At 39.3% G+C, this 15375-nt stretch overlaps 1 protein-coding gene and 1 pseudogene across 5 annotated transcripts in view; one reads left to right on the forward strand and one right to left on the reverse strand.

The window, feature by feature from the left end:
* SLC38A9 (solute carrier family 38 member 9) overlaps positions 1–14213 on the reverse strand; it is a 110811-nt gene extending 96598 nt beyond the window's left edge. For 2 of the 5 annotated variants that reach the window (XM_030843360.2, XM_060295779.2), the window contains exon 1: positions 13777–14212. The gene's annotated coding sequence lies outside the window, so the exon portion shown is untranslated. Of the gene's footprint in view, positions 1–2995; positions 3252–12274; positions 12539–13304; positions 13364–13776 lie in introns of those variants that run through there. The other 3 variants (XM_060295780.2, XR_009563379.2, XM_060295781.1) reach the window with 3 other exon arrangements.
* On the forward strand, positions 2635–5240 carry LOC115848336 (zinc phosphodiesterase ELAC protein 1 pseudogene; annotated as a pseudogene).
* Positions 14214–15375: the final 1162 nt, after the last annotated feature.

The raw sequence follows: 15375 nt of genomic DNA on the forward strand, positions 1-15375 counted from the left end.
CCTGTATTCTTTGCCACTATGCTGTGCTGTTTTTCCTGTTCTTTGGCCTTTCCTCCTCTCTTTTATCTTTCACTTTTACTTCTCTTTCTTGTTACAGCCCAGACTACTCAACAAGTATAGTTTTATTATTGCTGTATTTGTTTAATGGAGTTTAATGTCCACTGATCTTATTTTTCTAATTGTAGCATTTACGGCAAAGTAGAAAGAAAATGGGGTTTCTGAGGGAGAGTCCTTATTTGCCACTCACTACCTGTGTAATTTAAGACTAACCATTTAACCTCCACGAGACTATTTTCCCATTTGCAAAATGGAAATAATAACATCCTCTTCACTGGGGTGTTTGAGAATTAAATGACATGATGCATATTATACTTAGTACTTTGTAACGGGAAAATAAATGTTCCAATGTATTATTATTCCTTTCAAAAATCAAATAGGGCTTCCCTGGTGGAGCAATGGTTGAGAGTCCACCTGTCGATGCAGGGTACACAGGTTCGTGCCCCGGTCTGGGAAGATCCCACATGCTGCGGAGAGGCTAGGCCCGTGAGCCATGGCCGCTGAGCCTGGGTGTCCGGAGCCTGTGCTCCGCAACGGGAGAGGCCACAACAGTGAGAGGCCCGTGTACCGCAAAAAAAAAAAAAACAATCAAATAAAAATACTTCTTTTTTTTTAAAACATATGCAGCCTTTTGAGTTTTTTCCTATTTTTTTTAAATGAAAAATTCTTCTTAGTAACAAAGAGCTAATAAGCAAATATTGCCAACATGCCACTATTATGTGATAGAGATGTTGGTAACATGTTCTATTCCCCAGCATGTGTTTTCTTTTCTGTTTCTTTCCTTTCCATTTCCCTATTCTGCTCTTCTGTGTTTCTGTTCAACAATTAAGCCAAAGCTCTCATTAACTTAATGCTACTGAAGATAAATAATGTTAAATAAAAATGTTAAAGTATTACCTTATAAGGTAATAATAGTAATTTTAACAGTAACTTTTCAAAAAAGGCAAAACCATATACAGTTGACCCTTCAACAATGAGGGAGTTAACTGTGCCTCTGCACAGTTGAAAATTGGTGTATAACTTGACAGTCAAGTATCTGCAAATCTGCATCTGTAGATTCAACCAATCATGGATGGTGTAGTACTGTAGTACATAATATTGAAAAAAATCCACATATAAGTGGACCTGAACAGTTCAAACCTGTGTTGTTCAAGGTCTACTGTATTACCATTTCCAATCAAGAAGGGCCTTATTTCTGTATCTTATAAAGAGTATGAACATAAAAATGATGATCTATTCTAAGATGAGGCAACTAAAATACTGAGTAATGGTAAACTCTGAACAATATATTCATCCAACAAGTTCTCAATGAGCCTCTACAAGGTACTTGGGTACTGAGAAAAACAGAAAAAAAAAAAGTCATGGTCCCTATCCTCAAGAAACTTAAAAAATATAATTTATGAAGTCAAGAAGTCAGGTAATTTGTCCTAAATCACTTAAATAATAAAACCAAGCAGGATGCTAATAAACGATTATGATTTTCTGTTCCTCATTTCACTTTTAGCTCATATCTACACCACTTGCTAGTCGTGGCTCCCAAATTAGCTCTGTAATAGATTAGTGCAAGATTTATTCTTTTAAGGTAAAAAGTTTAGTTGACTATTTGAAACATAGAGCCATATAACATATATATTCAAATGTGGAGCATCAGAAATGATCTTGAATATAAAGTATACACTGATCAATAGTAACTGTTACTAAAATCTCACTAAGATAAAAAGGAACTGTGAGTAAGCTAAGTAGTTTCATCAGAACAGTTAGTTGATATGCAAAAACAGAAGCCTGATTTTTCAGTTCCTTTTTTAATGTAATAAAACTGATTAATAATTCAGTTGACTTCTTTGGTCTTAAGTTTTAAAACTAAAGGCAGAATTAAGAGTACTTTGACCCACTAATTTACAAGACTAGGATTGACAGTCCTATTAAATATCCTTAGTCTAAAACTGTCAATTTCACTAAATAAAACTTGAAAAAAGTATCTCCTGGATGTAATGAGTAAAAACATTCTATATAAAATATCAATGAAAAATACATTTTAAATTAAGGTGGGTGGTCGTGTCCCCGTGGACGGCTGGGCCTTGCTGCAGGCCTGCGCCTCCCTCGGCTCTTGCCGCGGGTCTCGGGGAGTGGGGTGGAAGATGTCTATGGATGTGACATTTCTGGGGACAGGCGCAGCATACCCATCCCCAACCCGGGGTGCCTCTGCTCTGGTCCTTCGGTGTGAAGGACAGTTTTCCAATGGCACATATACTGGGAGAGAGAGATTGGCATCAGGAGACCAGTTCCAAGGCAGTGGCATTCACCTGAGAGAGAGAAGATGAAGATGTTGAAGCAGGAAGTAGGGATAAGGATGAAGATGAGAGACTCAAAGAGATACTTATAGAGCCAACAGCAGGTGGTGACTGAGTAAATTCCTAGTCTGTGAAGAAGTGAAGAATTATTACAAGTTACAGGTGATGATGTCCCAGACCAAGATTGGGAGTTAGAAAAAGAGCTGTTGGAAGAAGGAACTAATGCACTTGGGACACGTGGCCTTGAGGTGTACACAGTTCAACCCTGATTATATACTGTCTTATGTTGAAACCCTGAGGTCAGAGCAGGGAGAATTACTAAGATCTTCATCACGCATCTTCATGGAGACCATTTCTTTGGCCTTCCTGGCCTCCTCTGCACAATCAGCCTGCAGAGTGGCTCCATGGTCACCAAACAGCCGATCGAAATCTATGGCCCTGCGGGGCTTCGGGACTTTATCTGGCAAACCATGGAACTTTCTCACACGGAGTTGGTCTTCCCTTATGTGGTCCATGAGCTGGTGCCTACAGCGGATCAGTGTCCTACAGAAGAACTGAAAGAATCTGTACACGTGAATAAAGCAGACAACCCTCCCAAAGACGGACAGGGAAGAACTATCGTGTTAGACTCAGAAGAAAACTCGCACCTCCTGGTTGATGATGAACAGTTTGTTGTGAAAGCATTTCGCCTCTTTCATCGAATACCCTCCTTTGGATTTTCAGTTGTGGAGAAGAAACGCCCAGGTAAACTCAATGCACAGAAACTGAAAGATCTTGGTGTTCCGCCAGGTCCTGCCTATGGGAAGCTGAAAAATGGAATTTCTGTTGTTCTGGAAAATGGAGTTACAATTTCTCCCCAAGATGTCTTAAAAAAGCCTATTGTTGGAAGAAAAATCTGCATTTTGGGTGACTGTTCTGGGGTTGTGGATGATGGAGGAGTGAAGCTGTGCTTTGAAGCAGACCTGTTGATACATGAAGCAACCCTGGATGACACCCAGATGGACAAAGCAAAGGAACACGGCCACAGCACGCCACACATGGCAGCAGCATTTGCAAAGCTGTGCCAAGCAAAGAGGCTCGTTCTGACTCACTTCAGTCAGAGGTACAAACCAGTTGCCTTGGCCAGAGAAGGAGAAACAGATGGGATCGTAGAGCTTAAAAAGCAAGCTGAATCAGTGTTAGATCTCCAAGAAGTGACTCTAGCAGAAGATTTTATGGTGATTGGCATTCCAATCAAGAAATGAAGCCAGTGTTCCTGAATGCATTCTGGTGTGTCTGTGAATATGTTACTGAACGAACAGTCAAGTTTGTTGTTGTCGTCGTCGTTGTCGTTTTGGTCTAAAATTATTTGGGTCCTAACAATCCTAACAAGGATGGAGCTGCACTGCTCAACTAACTCAGCATTGAGAAGGGAGCAAGCTTTGTGATAATAGATCACTTTAAAAAGAATAAAGCCAGAATCCTTCTTCAAGTCCACACTTGACAAAATGATAGACTGTTCAGGTGTACATGTTTTGTGGCTGCTGCCTCAGAGGGTAGCCAATATGCCATGCAATCCTGGGCTTAGCTTCTGCCCGGCTTTATTGCTGTTGTTGGCAAAGCAGTAGCAGGGCTTGGCCCTCCTGGCTAAAAATGGTATTTTGGCATTTTGTGTTGAATCTGTTCATGTTATTAACAGAATAGAGAGAAATGTAATGAGACGTTGGATATGAAGGATTGAAGCTGGCATGTTAAGTCTTGAATTCTTTGCTTGAATACTGAGTGCAGAGTCAGGTTAGGTGTTTATCCTCCAATTACTATTTTATTGAACTTTCCAGTTTGCTTTAAACCTGTGGTTCTCAGTTGGAGGTGATACTCTCCCTTAGATGGAGTTTTGAAATTGTGGGGATGTCTCTTGTCAAAACTAGGGGGGGTTACTACTGGTATTTAGTCAGTAGGGGCCAGGATGCTAGATCCTACAAAGTTCGGTCAGTCCTAAACAGTGAAGAATTATCTCGTCCCAAAATGCATATTGCAGGCCTGTTGAGATACACAGCAAGTTAAAACTTATACTCCCACTGTGAATATACTTTATAAAAATTAGTGACATACTGAACTGAACTACGAGGTAAGTCAAATTCTACAACAAATCCTAAAAAGCTAGCTAAGGGAATATGTTGGAATTGGAACATCTTATCCAATATTATTGGTCATAAATGAGCTATGAGCTGGAGCTTATGAATCTGGAGGTTAAAAAATGATACCTGTCCAACTTGCGTTTACGCTTTCCAATAAATAATTCTTTGAGCACAATTTTAGTAAATGTTCTTTCTAGAATAGCTTTCTTCATGAGTTGCCTTCCACCTCCCTTCTGTCTTTCATGGGGTATCTCGGACTCATTTTCCCACAGTATTTCTCAAAATGTGTTAATGGAGAGGTAGTCTCAAGTACTGATTCAGTCAAAAGGCTTCCCTCATCAAATCAGTCTGGGAAACCCTGTGTGCTGTGTGTCCCTCCGGCAGAGTTCTGGTTCCCATCAGTACATTCAAAACAGCACTGCTTCAGGGATCACCAGCCAGTCTTTGGTGCCAGAAGGCCCTGATTTCAGAGTCCCATTCTTTACCTCATGATGGTCCTGTGTGCTCTGGAGCAGATGACTTACTCTCTGAGCTTTAGCTGCTCATCTTTAAAAATGGGAAAAATAAGAATAAGACAGTGAGAAATTGTCACTGAAAAATAAGACAGGGAAAAAATTAAATAAGACAGTGTATAAAAGGAGCATAGCACATTGCTTCAGGGCATAAAGTCCTAAAGTACAGAGGCCTGTCAACTCTATTGAACCCCTTTCTGAGTCATATTTCACCGTATACTATCTATTAACATCTCAAGAACCTATGAGTTTATTGTACACTTATTCAGAAATACTGTCTTGGTGTATACTGTTAAACTCCTTTGGGTCCTGGGGCTTTTCTAGTAAAAATTGACTCCTGGATGGGTCTGTAATCCCTAGAGTAGTGATAATCAAGATGGGTCTAGTTACTCAATATCTCAGTCATTCTGAAACAGTCTCCAGAGTGGTCTGACTCAGCCCTGCTCTAGGCTCCCGGCCTGCCAAGTACCAAAGTTGACCAGACCTAAAGTGTATCTTGACTTCTGAACTCAATTCAAGCAAGCATTTATTAGATACCAGCGGTGTGCCAAAACCTGTACAAGAGGGAATGGCTAGTACTAGTACCTCTGATGCCTGGAGCTCTTGTGGGTAAAGATTGTATCTTAGTCACCTCTGCATTCTTGGAAATACCCACCCGTAGTAGGCATTCAGAAATATTTATTGAATGAAATGAGGCCTTGATGTCATGAATGCACAAAATTTATGACCTAAAGTTTAGAACCTGTGCCTAGCCCATTTTATGACTGTATTTGTCCAAAAATTTTAGCTGCCTGATTGGTGGTACCCCATGCACTGCGTTGGGAGTACATAAATGAATATAAGACAGAATTTCAAGCTCACTGTCTTAAGTGCTGAAGACTGATAGGTAAATATCAGTAAATATGCAGTTCCTTCAAGTGTTTCTGATTTTATAGCCTACCACTCCATTTTGCTGTTCCTGAGCGTTCCTTGAGAGCTGACTTGAGCTCCAGCCCTTAGAATCAGGCTCTATTAGTATGTGTGGGCTAAGCCCACAGAGAACATGATGTGGAACGAATTGATATGTTGGATTAAGTGCAGGGTATCAGTTCATGGTGAGAGTTCCTTCTTGGACTCTCTTCTGGCCTAGAATTTGTTCTTAATGGTAGAACACATTCTAAGAATTTGTGGAGCTAGAATTAAGAGTGAATCTTAAATTGGATTTCCTAGAGCTTGTAATTTGTTCATGGTTATGTGACTCCAGATGGGATTAGAACATGTGGTGTTCCCCAAATGTATTTGATCACTGAATCCTCTTTTGCCAAGGAGCATCTTGGAACACTGAGAAATGCTGTTTCTTAATACTTCTGAAAAGTATTATATTATAATTTTTACCTGGACAATTTATTGAAGTAATAAGTTCCATATCTACACCGAGTATAGTATTTTCTTTGTCTTAAACTGACTTTCCCATTGTCAGGAATTCATAGGTTCTTGCTTACTTTAAATAAATATGCACTTTCTGTTTCTCTAAAAAAAATAAAAAATAAAAAAAAATAACTAAATTAAGGTGGGTATCTAAGATCAGCAACAACTCAAGGATGCCCACTCTTGCCAATTTTATTCAACATAATATTGGAAGTCCTAGCCACAGCAATCAGGCAAGAAATAGAAATAAAAGGATTCCAAATTGGAAAGGAAGTAAAAAGGTAACACTCTGCAGATGACATGACACTACACATAGAAAATCCTATGATGCCACCAAAAAAGTAGTAGAGCTCAACAATGAATTCAGTAAAGTTGCAGGATACAAAATTAATATACAGAAATCTGTTGCACTTCTATACACTAAAAATAAATTACCAGAAGGGAAATTAAGAAAACAATCCCATTTACCATTGCATCAAAAAGAATAAAATATGTAGGAATAAACCTATCTCAGAAGGCAAAACAACTATACTTGGAAAATTATAAGACACTGATGAAAGAAATTGAAGACAACATAAACAGATGGAAAGGTATACTGTGTTCATGGATTGGAATTAATATTGTTAAAATGACCATACTACCCAAGGCAATCTACAGATTATTGCAATCCCTATAAAAATACCAAGGGCATTTTTCACAGAACCAGAACAAATAATTTTAAAATTTGTATGGAAACACAAAAGACCCCAAATAGCCAAAATAATCTTGAGAAAGAAGAACAGAGCTGGAGGAACAATGTTTCTTGACTTCAGACTATACTACAAAGCTACAATACTCAAAACACTATGGTACTGGCCAAAAAAACAGACAAATAGATCGACGGAACAGGATGAGAAAGCCCAGAAATAAACCCGTGCACTTACGATCAATTAATCTGTGACAAAGGAGGCAAGAATATACAATGGAGAAAAGACAGTCTCTTCAATAAGTGGTGCTGGGAAAACTGGACAGCCACATGTAAAATAATGAGATTAGAACATTTTCTCACACCATATATAGAAATAAACTCAAAATGGATTAAAGAACTAAATGTAAGACCAGAAACCATAAAACTCCTACAGGAAAACATAGGCGGAACACCCTTTGCCATAAATCACAGCAACATGTATTTTTGACCTGTATGCTAAAGCAGAGGAAATAAAAGCAAAATAGGACCTAATCAGACTTAAAAGCTTTTGTGTGGCAAAAAGGAAACCACTGACAAAACAAAGAGACAACCTACTGAATGGGAGAAAATATTTGCTAATGATATGACTGATAAGGGGTCAATACCCAGAATATATAAACAGCTCATACAACTCAACAAAAAAACAAGCAACCCAATTTAAAAATGGGCAGATCTGAATAGACATTTTATAAAGAAGACATACAGATGGCCAACAAGCACAAGAAAAGATCCTCAACGTCAGTAATCATCTGGGAACTTCAAAACCACAATAAGATATCACCTCACACCCATTAGAATGGTTATCATCAAAAAAGTGAGAAATAACAAGTCTTGGTGAGGATGTACATATAAGGAAACCCTTATACACTGCTGGGGGAATGTAAATTGGTGCAACCACTGTGGAAAACAGTATGGCCAATTTCTCAAAAAACTGAAAATAGAACTACCATATGACCCAGCAATTCCACTCCTGGGTATATATCTGAAAAAAAATGAAAACACTAATTCAAAAAGATACAGGTACCCCAATGTTCATTGCAGCATTATTTACAACTGCCAAGATACGGAAGTAACCTAAGTGTCCATCAACAGATGAATGGATAAAGAAGATGTGGTATATGTATAATGCAACACTACTCAGCAATAAAAAAGAATGAAATTTTGCCATTTGCAACAACATGGATGGACATGGAAGGTATTATGCTAAGTGAAATAAGTCAGACAAAGACAAATACTGCATGATATCACTTATATGTGGAATCTAAAAAATAATACAAACTAGCGAATATAACAAAAAGGAAACAGACTTACAGATACAGAGAACAAACTAGTGGTTACCAGTGGAGCGAGGGAAGCAGGGAGGGGCAAGATATGGGTAGGGGATTAAGAGTTATAAACTATTACGTATAAAATAAATAAGCGGGCTTCCCTGGTGGCGCAGTGGTTGAGAGTCCGCCTGCCTATGCAGGGGACATGGGTTCGTGCCCCGGTCTGGGAGGATCCCACATGCCGCGGAGCAGCTGGGCCGGTGAGCCATGGCCGCTGAGCCTGCGCGTCCGGAGCCTGTGCTCCGCAACGGGAGAGGCCACGACGGTGAGAGGCCCGCGTACCGCAAAAATAAATAAATAAATAAATAAATAAATAAATAAATAAGCAAGCTAGAAAGATATATTGTACAACACAGGGAATACAGTCAATATTTTAAAATAACTATAAATGCAGTATAACCTTTAAAAATTGTGAATCACTATTTTGTACACCTGTAACTTATGTAATATTGTACATCAAATGTATCTCAATTAGAAAAAAAAAGGAAAAGGAAAATAAAGAAAGATGGACATGGCATAGGAATTAAAAGCTTGGAAAATAAACATATAGTAGAGAAGTTATTAAATTTAGAGAGTTTTAAAAATATCATCTCAATTTAAAAAATTAAATATTTTAGAAATTGAAAAGTTGACTGTCAGGAAGCCAGTACCCCTTCATCAAAAAGAATAACTTAAAGAACTTGGGGGAAATTTATAAAAGAAAATCTAAAGCACATAAAATAATCTATAAATTAATGTGTAAGCATTTGGAACTATTCCAAGCACTACTGAACTTTATATAGGAGTTTGCTACTATTATTTGTGAACTTAAACTAAGTTTAATGAAATGAGCTTAATGAAACTGTTATACTGTGGGAGGAAAAAGGCATAAACAGAGTTGTAAAGAAATGCTAGAGAAAATTTTTAATATTGGTAAGCAGGCAGAACCTTATTGCTCTTAAATCTACAAAAACTGATGAAACCACCTTCAGAAGGTATTCATTTGTTTGAATTATACACAATGGTTAAATTGGGATATAGCCTATTCTGATTCTATTAAGTAGAATTTAGTGGTCAGCTCACATAAGACTGCTTGGATTTGAATCCTGGATTTACTGTGTGACTTGGGGCAACTTACTTAAATTCCCTAAGGGAATTTGGTTTGAGATTTAAATGAGATAATGCACATAATAATGTGACCGGTCCACAGTGAGTGCTCAATAAACATAGCTATCATTTTTATTATGAATTTAGTTCTTTAAAAGTAACTAGCAAAATTATATTTTGGCTTAATTTAGTGGCCTGAATAAAATCAGCTGACAGATGTACGTCTTTAGCATAAAGTGAGTAAACCCAGTGAGGTAAGAAAGATAAAGAAATTGAGCTTCATAGAATTACTGAACTGTCACAAACAGAATAGACCTAAAGGGAAAGAATTCATTTCTGAAGAACAAAACAGTGTCACTTTGGAGAAAAACTCAGAGAAAAAGACAAGTCAATAGAAAGGTAGTGGAAGATGGAACTAACATTTATTTATTGAATGCCTACTACTGGCCTAATGTTTACACGTTGTTTAATTGCATCCAATACTTTAGGATTTGGGAAATAGGTATTACCTTCAAATTATTGATACAAAAAACATAAATAAATAAAAAACCATGAAGCTCAGAAGTAACTTGTCCTAAATCACGTAACTAATAAAGCCACGATTGGGAAATGAAACCAGGCTACTTTGATCCCAAACGCTATTTCCCACTATAGTGGGATGTCTGCTTTAAAGAAGGAGGCAGGCTATTTGGAAGACAAAAGAAGCCTCTGAAAATCAGGTCCTGTTCAGATTCGGAAACAAAAAAGCAGTAATACCTAGAATGACAAATGGCCTTAAACTCTTTAAAAACAAAGTTTAGAACTAGAAGAGTGAAGATATGTGCCGAAGTATCTGGATTAAAAATTTAAAACAACACAGTTTTCTTGAAGCAAACTAGCTTAGGTGAATTTGTTTCTCTTGATGCAAACTTCTTTGTCTCAAGGCTAGATATTCCCTTGGACAGCAATAATCCTTCCAGCAGCAGTGAAACACAGGAAAGGTCAATAGCCAAGTCAGAGTAGGAAAAAACATACCTGCTTAAACAATGGCAGAAAAAAACGGCTACACTTCTGACTTACTTTGTTAACCAATACTCTCCACTGTATTGGTTCCTGAACTAAACTGAGAATGTGGTTGAGTTTAGAAACAGGATTTTTTATGTCCTGGAGATGATACTTTCACTGAATATTGAATGTTAGGAAACCAGAAAAGAGGAAAATCTAGAAAGGTTCTTAGATTTCAGTCAGCCTTAACAAAAAGAGATAATCAAGGTTGGGGAAAATATGAAGGACATTCAGGAATTGACATAAAGTTTCCAGTTTAATCACATACATGTATTTGTCCTGGGCGAATCTGAAATCTTGTGGCATTGTCAAATTAGCTTTTTATTCCAAACAAGCAGAAAACTGATGATATTTCAATGATTCAAAATAAATCATGAATGAGTCCAAAGTTCCTAGTGCCTTTCAAAGATTTATTAACATTCAAGTAAATATGAAGAACTGTAAGGAAACAGATCATTTTCAGTTGCCTCAATTAGTCAAGTAACCTGAACTTCAAATTCCCCCAGAATGCTGTTTCAAAGGAAATTTGATACCTTTCTGAAAGTCTTAAGAACTATAAACTGAAGTTTGATGAATTAGGTTGAGAGGTGAATTGGAGTTTCATAGCTAATATTACTTAGATGGTAACACAGAATAGTGCTACCAATGATTAAGTAAAATTTTAAATATTCCTAAGCACTAATTTGCCACAGACTAACACTAATATAGGGAGTTAAATACAAAAAAATGACATAAACAGATATATTCATTTCTATTTCATTCAATCCTCTGATCTTTAAGACACTGAAGTCCCAGATACAAGATTATTAATGTCAAAGATAAGTCATTTAGTAATAAGACCCTTGGGCTTCCCTGGTGGCGCAGTGGTTGAGAGTCCGCCTGCCGATGCAGGGGATACGGGTTCGTGCCCCGGGTCTGGGAAGATCCCACATGCTGCAGAGCGCCTAGGCCCGTGAGCCATGGCCGCTGAGCCTGGGCGTCCAGAGCCTGTGCTCCGCAATGGGAGAGGCCACAACAGTGAGAGGCCCACGTACCGCAAAAAAAAAAAAAAAAAGAAAAAGAAAAAGAAAAAGACCCTTATCATTTATTTTAAGATTGGTTTTAGTATGGGGTCTCAATATGAAAACAGCTTATTAACTTGTTTGCTGGTGCTTATGCTGAAGCATTTATCTCCATGAAAAGAACATAGAGAACAACCAAAGGAAGCTCCTAAATGTTATTTTTAAAAGTTATTAACTGTGAGCATCAGTATATCTCAAAGAATGTCAGCCCTTTCCACACTAGGTTCAGAAACTTTCTTTGACAATTCTTTGCAAAAGCAAACCTATAGTACATATGCCAAGATGCTAGCGACAATCTGCAATAAGGAGGTACTAGCTTTTGCCCAAAGAAATGGATTATGAACCCACCATACAAGTATTTATGAGTGAAAATTACTATTAACTAATACTTCTGCAAATGGTAGAGTTTTAGATACTATATTTACATTCAGTTCACCAGGCCAGGGGTTGATAATTTTTTTTCTGCAAAGGGCCAGATAGTAAATATTTTAGGCTTTGCCAGCCATATGGTCTCTACAACTACTCAACTCTGCCTGTAGCACAAAAGACAATGTATAAATGAGTAAGCATGGTTGTGTTCCAGTAAAACCATATAAAAAGTAAATACATTTGGCAGTGGCCAAATTTGGTCATAGTTTACTCACCTCTGTAGTATGCCAATATCAAAGCAATTGGAACCATATCATTAAAAAGGCAGCCTTGTGAAAGCAGTTATGTATATGTATGTTCTTCTAGGTAAGTCTGTAACTTCTATAAAGTCCGGTAACAAACTTTATCTAAACCTCTTCCTTATGAATTGCTTAATGGTGAGCCAATAGGAGCCATAATATTCAAATTCTGATGTGACAGTTGGAACATGCTTCTAATCTGATCAATAAATCCTTCAAAAGGTGTTAAATTTGACAGTGCTGGAAGACAATGTGTTTTAATAAAGAAATTAGCAGTCAGAACAATGCAATGGCACCAAAGAACCTCTCCTCTCACACTGGGAACACTAAATGCTCTAGTTATGTTTAGGCAGTAGGAAAGAAAGAATACTGGCAAGTACTGAAATTTAAGTGTATTATAAAATGCTGGCTTGCTAGAAATTTTTATCTTCTTAATTTTTTCTTTACTTTTATGTTCGTATCTCTTAAAAAAATACTATAAATCATTATTTTAATTTGTAATTCAGGTATTCCCATCCTCCTATGCTGTTTACCCTTTATTGTAACTATTTAGGGTATTATAAAAATCACAATAAGCAGCATTATTTTTATGTATGTAACTGAGATATGCAGCATTTAAGACAGAAGAAATCTAAGGCTAAATGTTTTCAGAGCTCTAGTGGGCATACAGTGGGAAAGGAAAGGTGAACTTTATTTTCTTCGAGGCAAAGAAGCTATAGGTGACATCTTAGCTTGCCACCAACCTTTATTCTTAATATGAAGTTTGTAGTTGTTTGTGAGGCAAGGAGATTTTTGTTCAAGTTAAAACAAGGGTTTCTTTGACCTACTGCAAAGTGTAAAGCCTTTCCCTTCAGGGGCTGCCTGTTACCCTGCATATGACAAGCAGTAAAAAGATAAAAGGAGGGGGAACAGGTTGTAAAGTTTGCTAATCTACTGATCTCAGCAATAGATTACGGCATGGCTTGAGAGTCATGAAAATTAGGTTTTAGTCAAGCTGGCCATTAACCGGTTGTCTCGTGGTGAGCGAGCCAGTTTCTTCAACTCGGTGGACTGAAGTTTCCTCATCTGGAAAATGAGAGAATGCGCTTGACTAGCTGCTCTCAAAGGTCCGTTCCAGCTCTATTATTCTAAGACAGGAAAATGTCAAGCCACCTACTGTGGTCACTGTCTCTCACAGTCGAGCCGGGGGAAAAGCGTGACGAGGACTTCCCTGTCTCAGCCCTCACCCCATCTGCGGTCCTAGCTCAAGGCACCAAGGGAGCTTCCTCCCCACCTCCCCTCTCTAGCTCTCTCCTACTCGGGATAGAAAAGGGCGCTCCCATTCCCGCAATTCCCCCAATTCTCCTCCTCCCTCCTCCTCTCACTCGGGTGTTCACCCACGGTAACCCTGCCTTTTCCCTAAGGTCCGGCAGACACCGACTCCCACAGCCCCTCGAGTTCTTTCTCAGCCCCCGACGGAGGCCCTGACTTGCTCTCACCCGAGACCTGTAAGAACGCGCGCCGCCTCTCCGGACCGGTCTCCGCGGGCCCCGGCTTTGGCCTCACCGCTTCCGCAAGAAGCCACAGTTCCGAGGCGTTTCCCTGAAGAACTTCCCCGGGTAACAGCCGACTCCGTCGCAAGCTCAGTCTTAGCAGCCGCGTCCCCCCTTTCCCTCCGCTCCCTCCCGGGAGATGAGTTTGCAAGACCCGGAACGTCCTCTACCTGAGCAGGCCGAGCCCTTAATCTCCGAGAGCTCGGCGGGAAGGAGGACACCCCTCCCCCAAACTTCTCAACTTGCTGCAGCAAGGGTTCTTGTCCCCTGAACAGGAAAAGGCAACGGCCCAGGCCGCGGAGGCCAGCGGGGGATGCAGTTCTGAGAGCGCTAAGCCCGCCGCCCCAGTCAAACCTCCCGCCGCCGCGGACTACAACTCCCAGAGGGCTCTGCGACAGCCAACACGCCTCCCGCCGAGCCCAGCCCTCCGGCTTCGGAAGGAAGGGCGGAGCAGGTGGGCTAATCGCGTTTTATCTGCAGCCAGACCTTTGCGCTAGAGTCTGTTGCCTGCCTGCCCTTAAGGCATCTAAGAGGAGGGACGCGATCTCCTGCAGTCTACCACCCCGGAGGCCACCTGAGAAAGGGCTGATGTGACATTTCCATCTAGGGCTGACCTCGCATTATCTGTCTGTCATCTCAGGCTGTTCTCGCTGGTGCTCCGTACTCTCATCACGTGCTTGCACCCTGTGGACACCAAGGGAAGCTGGTTTGAAAAAAAAATTGTTAGATTTGGCACTTTCTCTCCCTTGTCTAGACATTTAGGTTTGTTTTTTGTTTTTTACGTGTTGGCAGTTTAGTCACTAGGCTAAAAGAGGGGCTTTGGTAGGATTTTAAGCACCCTCTCCCCATCCCTAACAATTTCGCCGACGGCCACCCCAAATAAACATACAGTCTAAGGAAAATTGGTGTGCTTGTTATAAAAAGTCAGCTTAAGGTAAGTCTCCTGAAAAGCATATGGCAATACTTCAGCTCTTCTTACATAGGAAGCCGGTGGCTTTTTTTTTTTAAGCAAAACAACCAGGAAAAATCCAACAATGTTAGTGTAATGTGTTAATCCCAAATGAAAGAAACCAAATTTAACAAATAGTTAAAACTGAGTGCCAAGCATTTTACATAAAATATCTCATTAAGTCTTTACCATGATTCTAGAAGTGTATATTATCCCTATTTTACAAATAAGGAAACAGCCCTAGAGAATTCTAAGAGTTACCCAAGGCCAAACAACTATCAAGTGGCAGAAGATCTGGAATTCAAACTGAGGTCTTCTTCCAAAGCCTATGCTCTCAAACTCTGCCTCTATTATCGAGGGTTTGACAAATGCAAGGCAGGTAATGTGATGAATATTGCCTTTAAGGCAGATAAAAGTTATTTTGCTAATGGTGTCCTTATTAAAAAACTTTTGCAACTGCTTTTTAGCCTGCCTTCAACAGTACATTCTTTTGATAGCTGCAATGGTGGCAAAATTTTCTTCTTTCTCTGCTTTTCAGGCTGAGAAAATATTTTTAGGTAAGGCTGAGAAGCACGAAAGTAGATGGTATGGAATGA

The sequence above is a fragment of the Globicephala melas genome, chromosome 3 (genome assembly GCF_963455315.2).
Source record: "Globicephala melas chromosome 3, mGloMel1.2, whole genome shotgun sequence".
NCBI lineage: Eukaryota > Metazoa > Chordata > Mammalia > Artiodactyla > Delphinidae > Globicephala > Globicephala melas.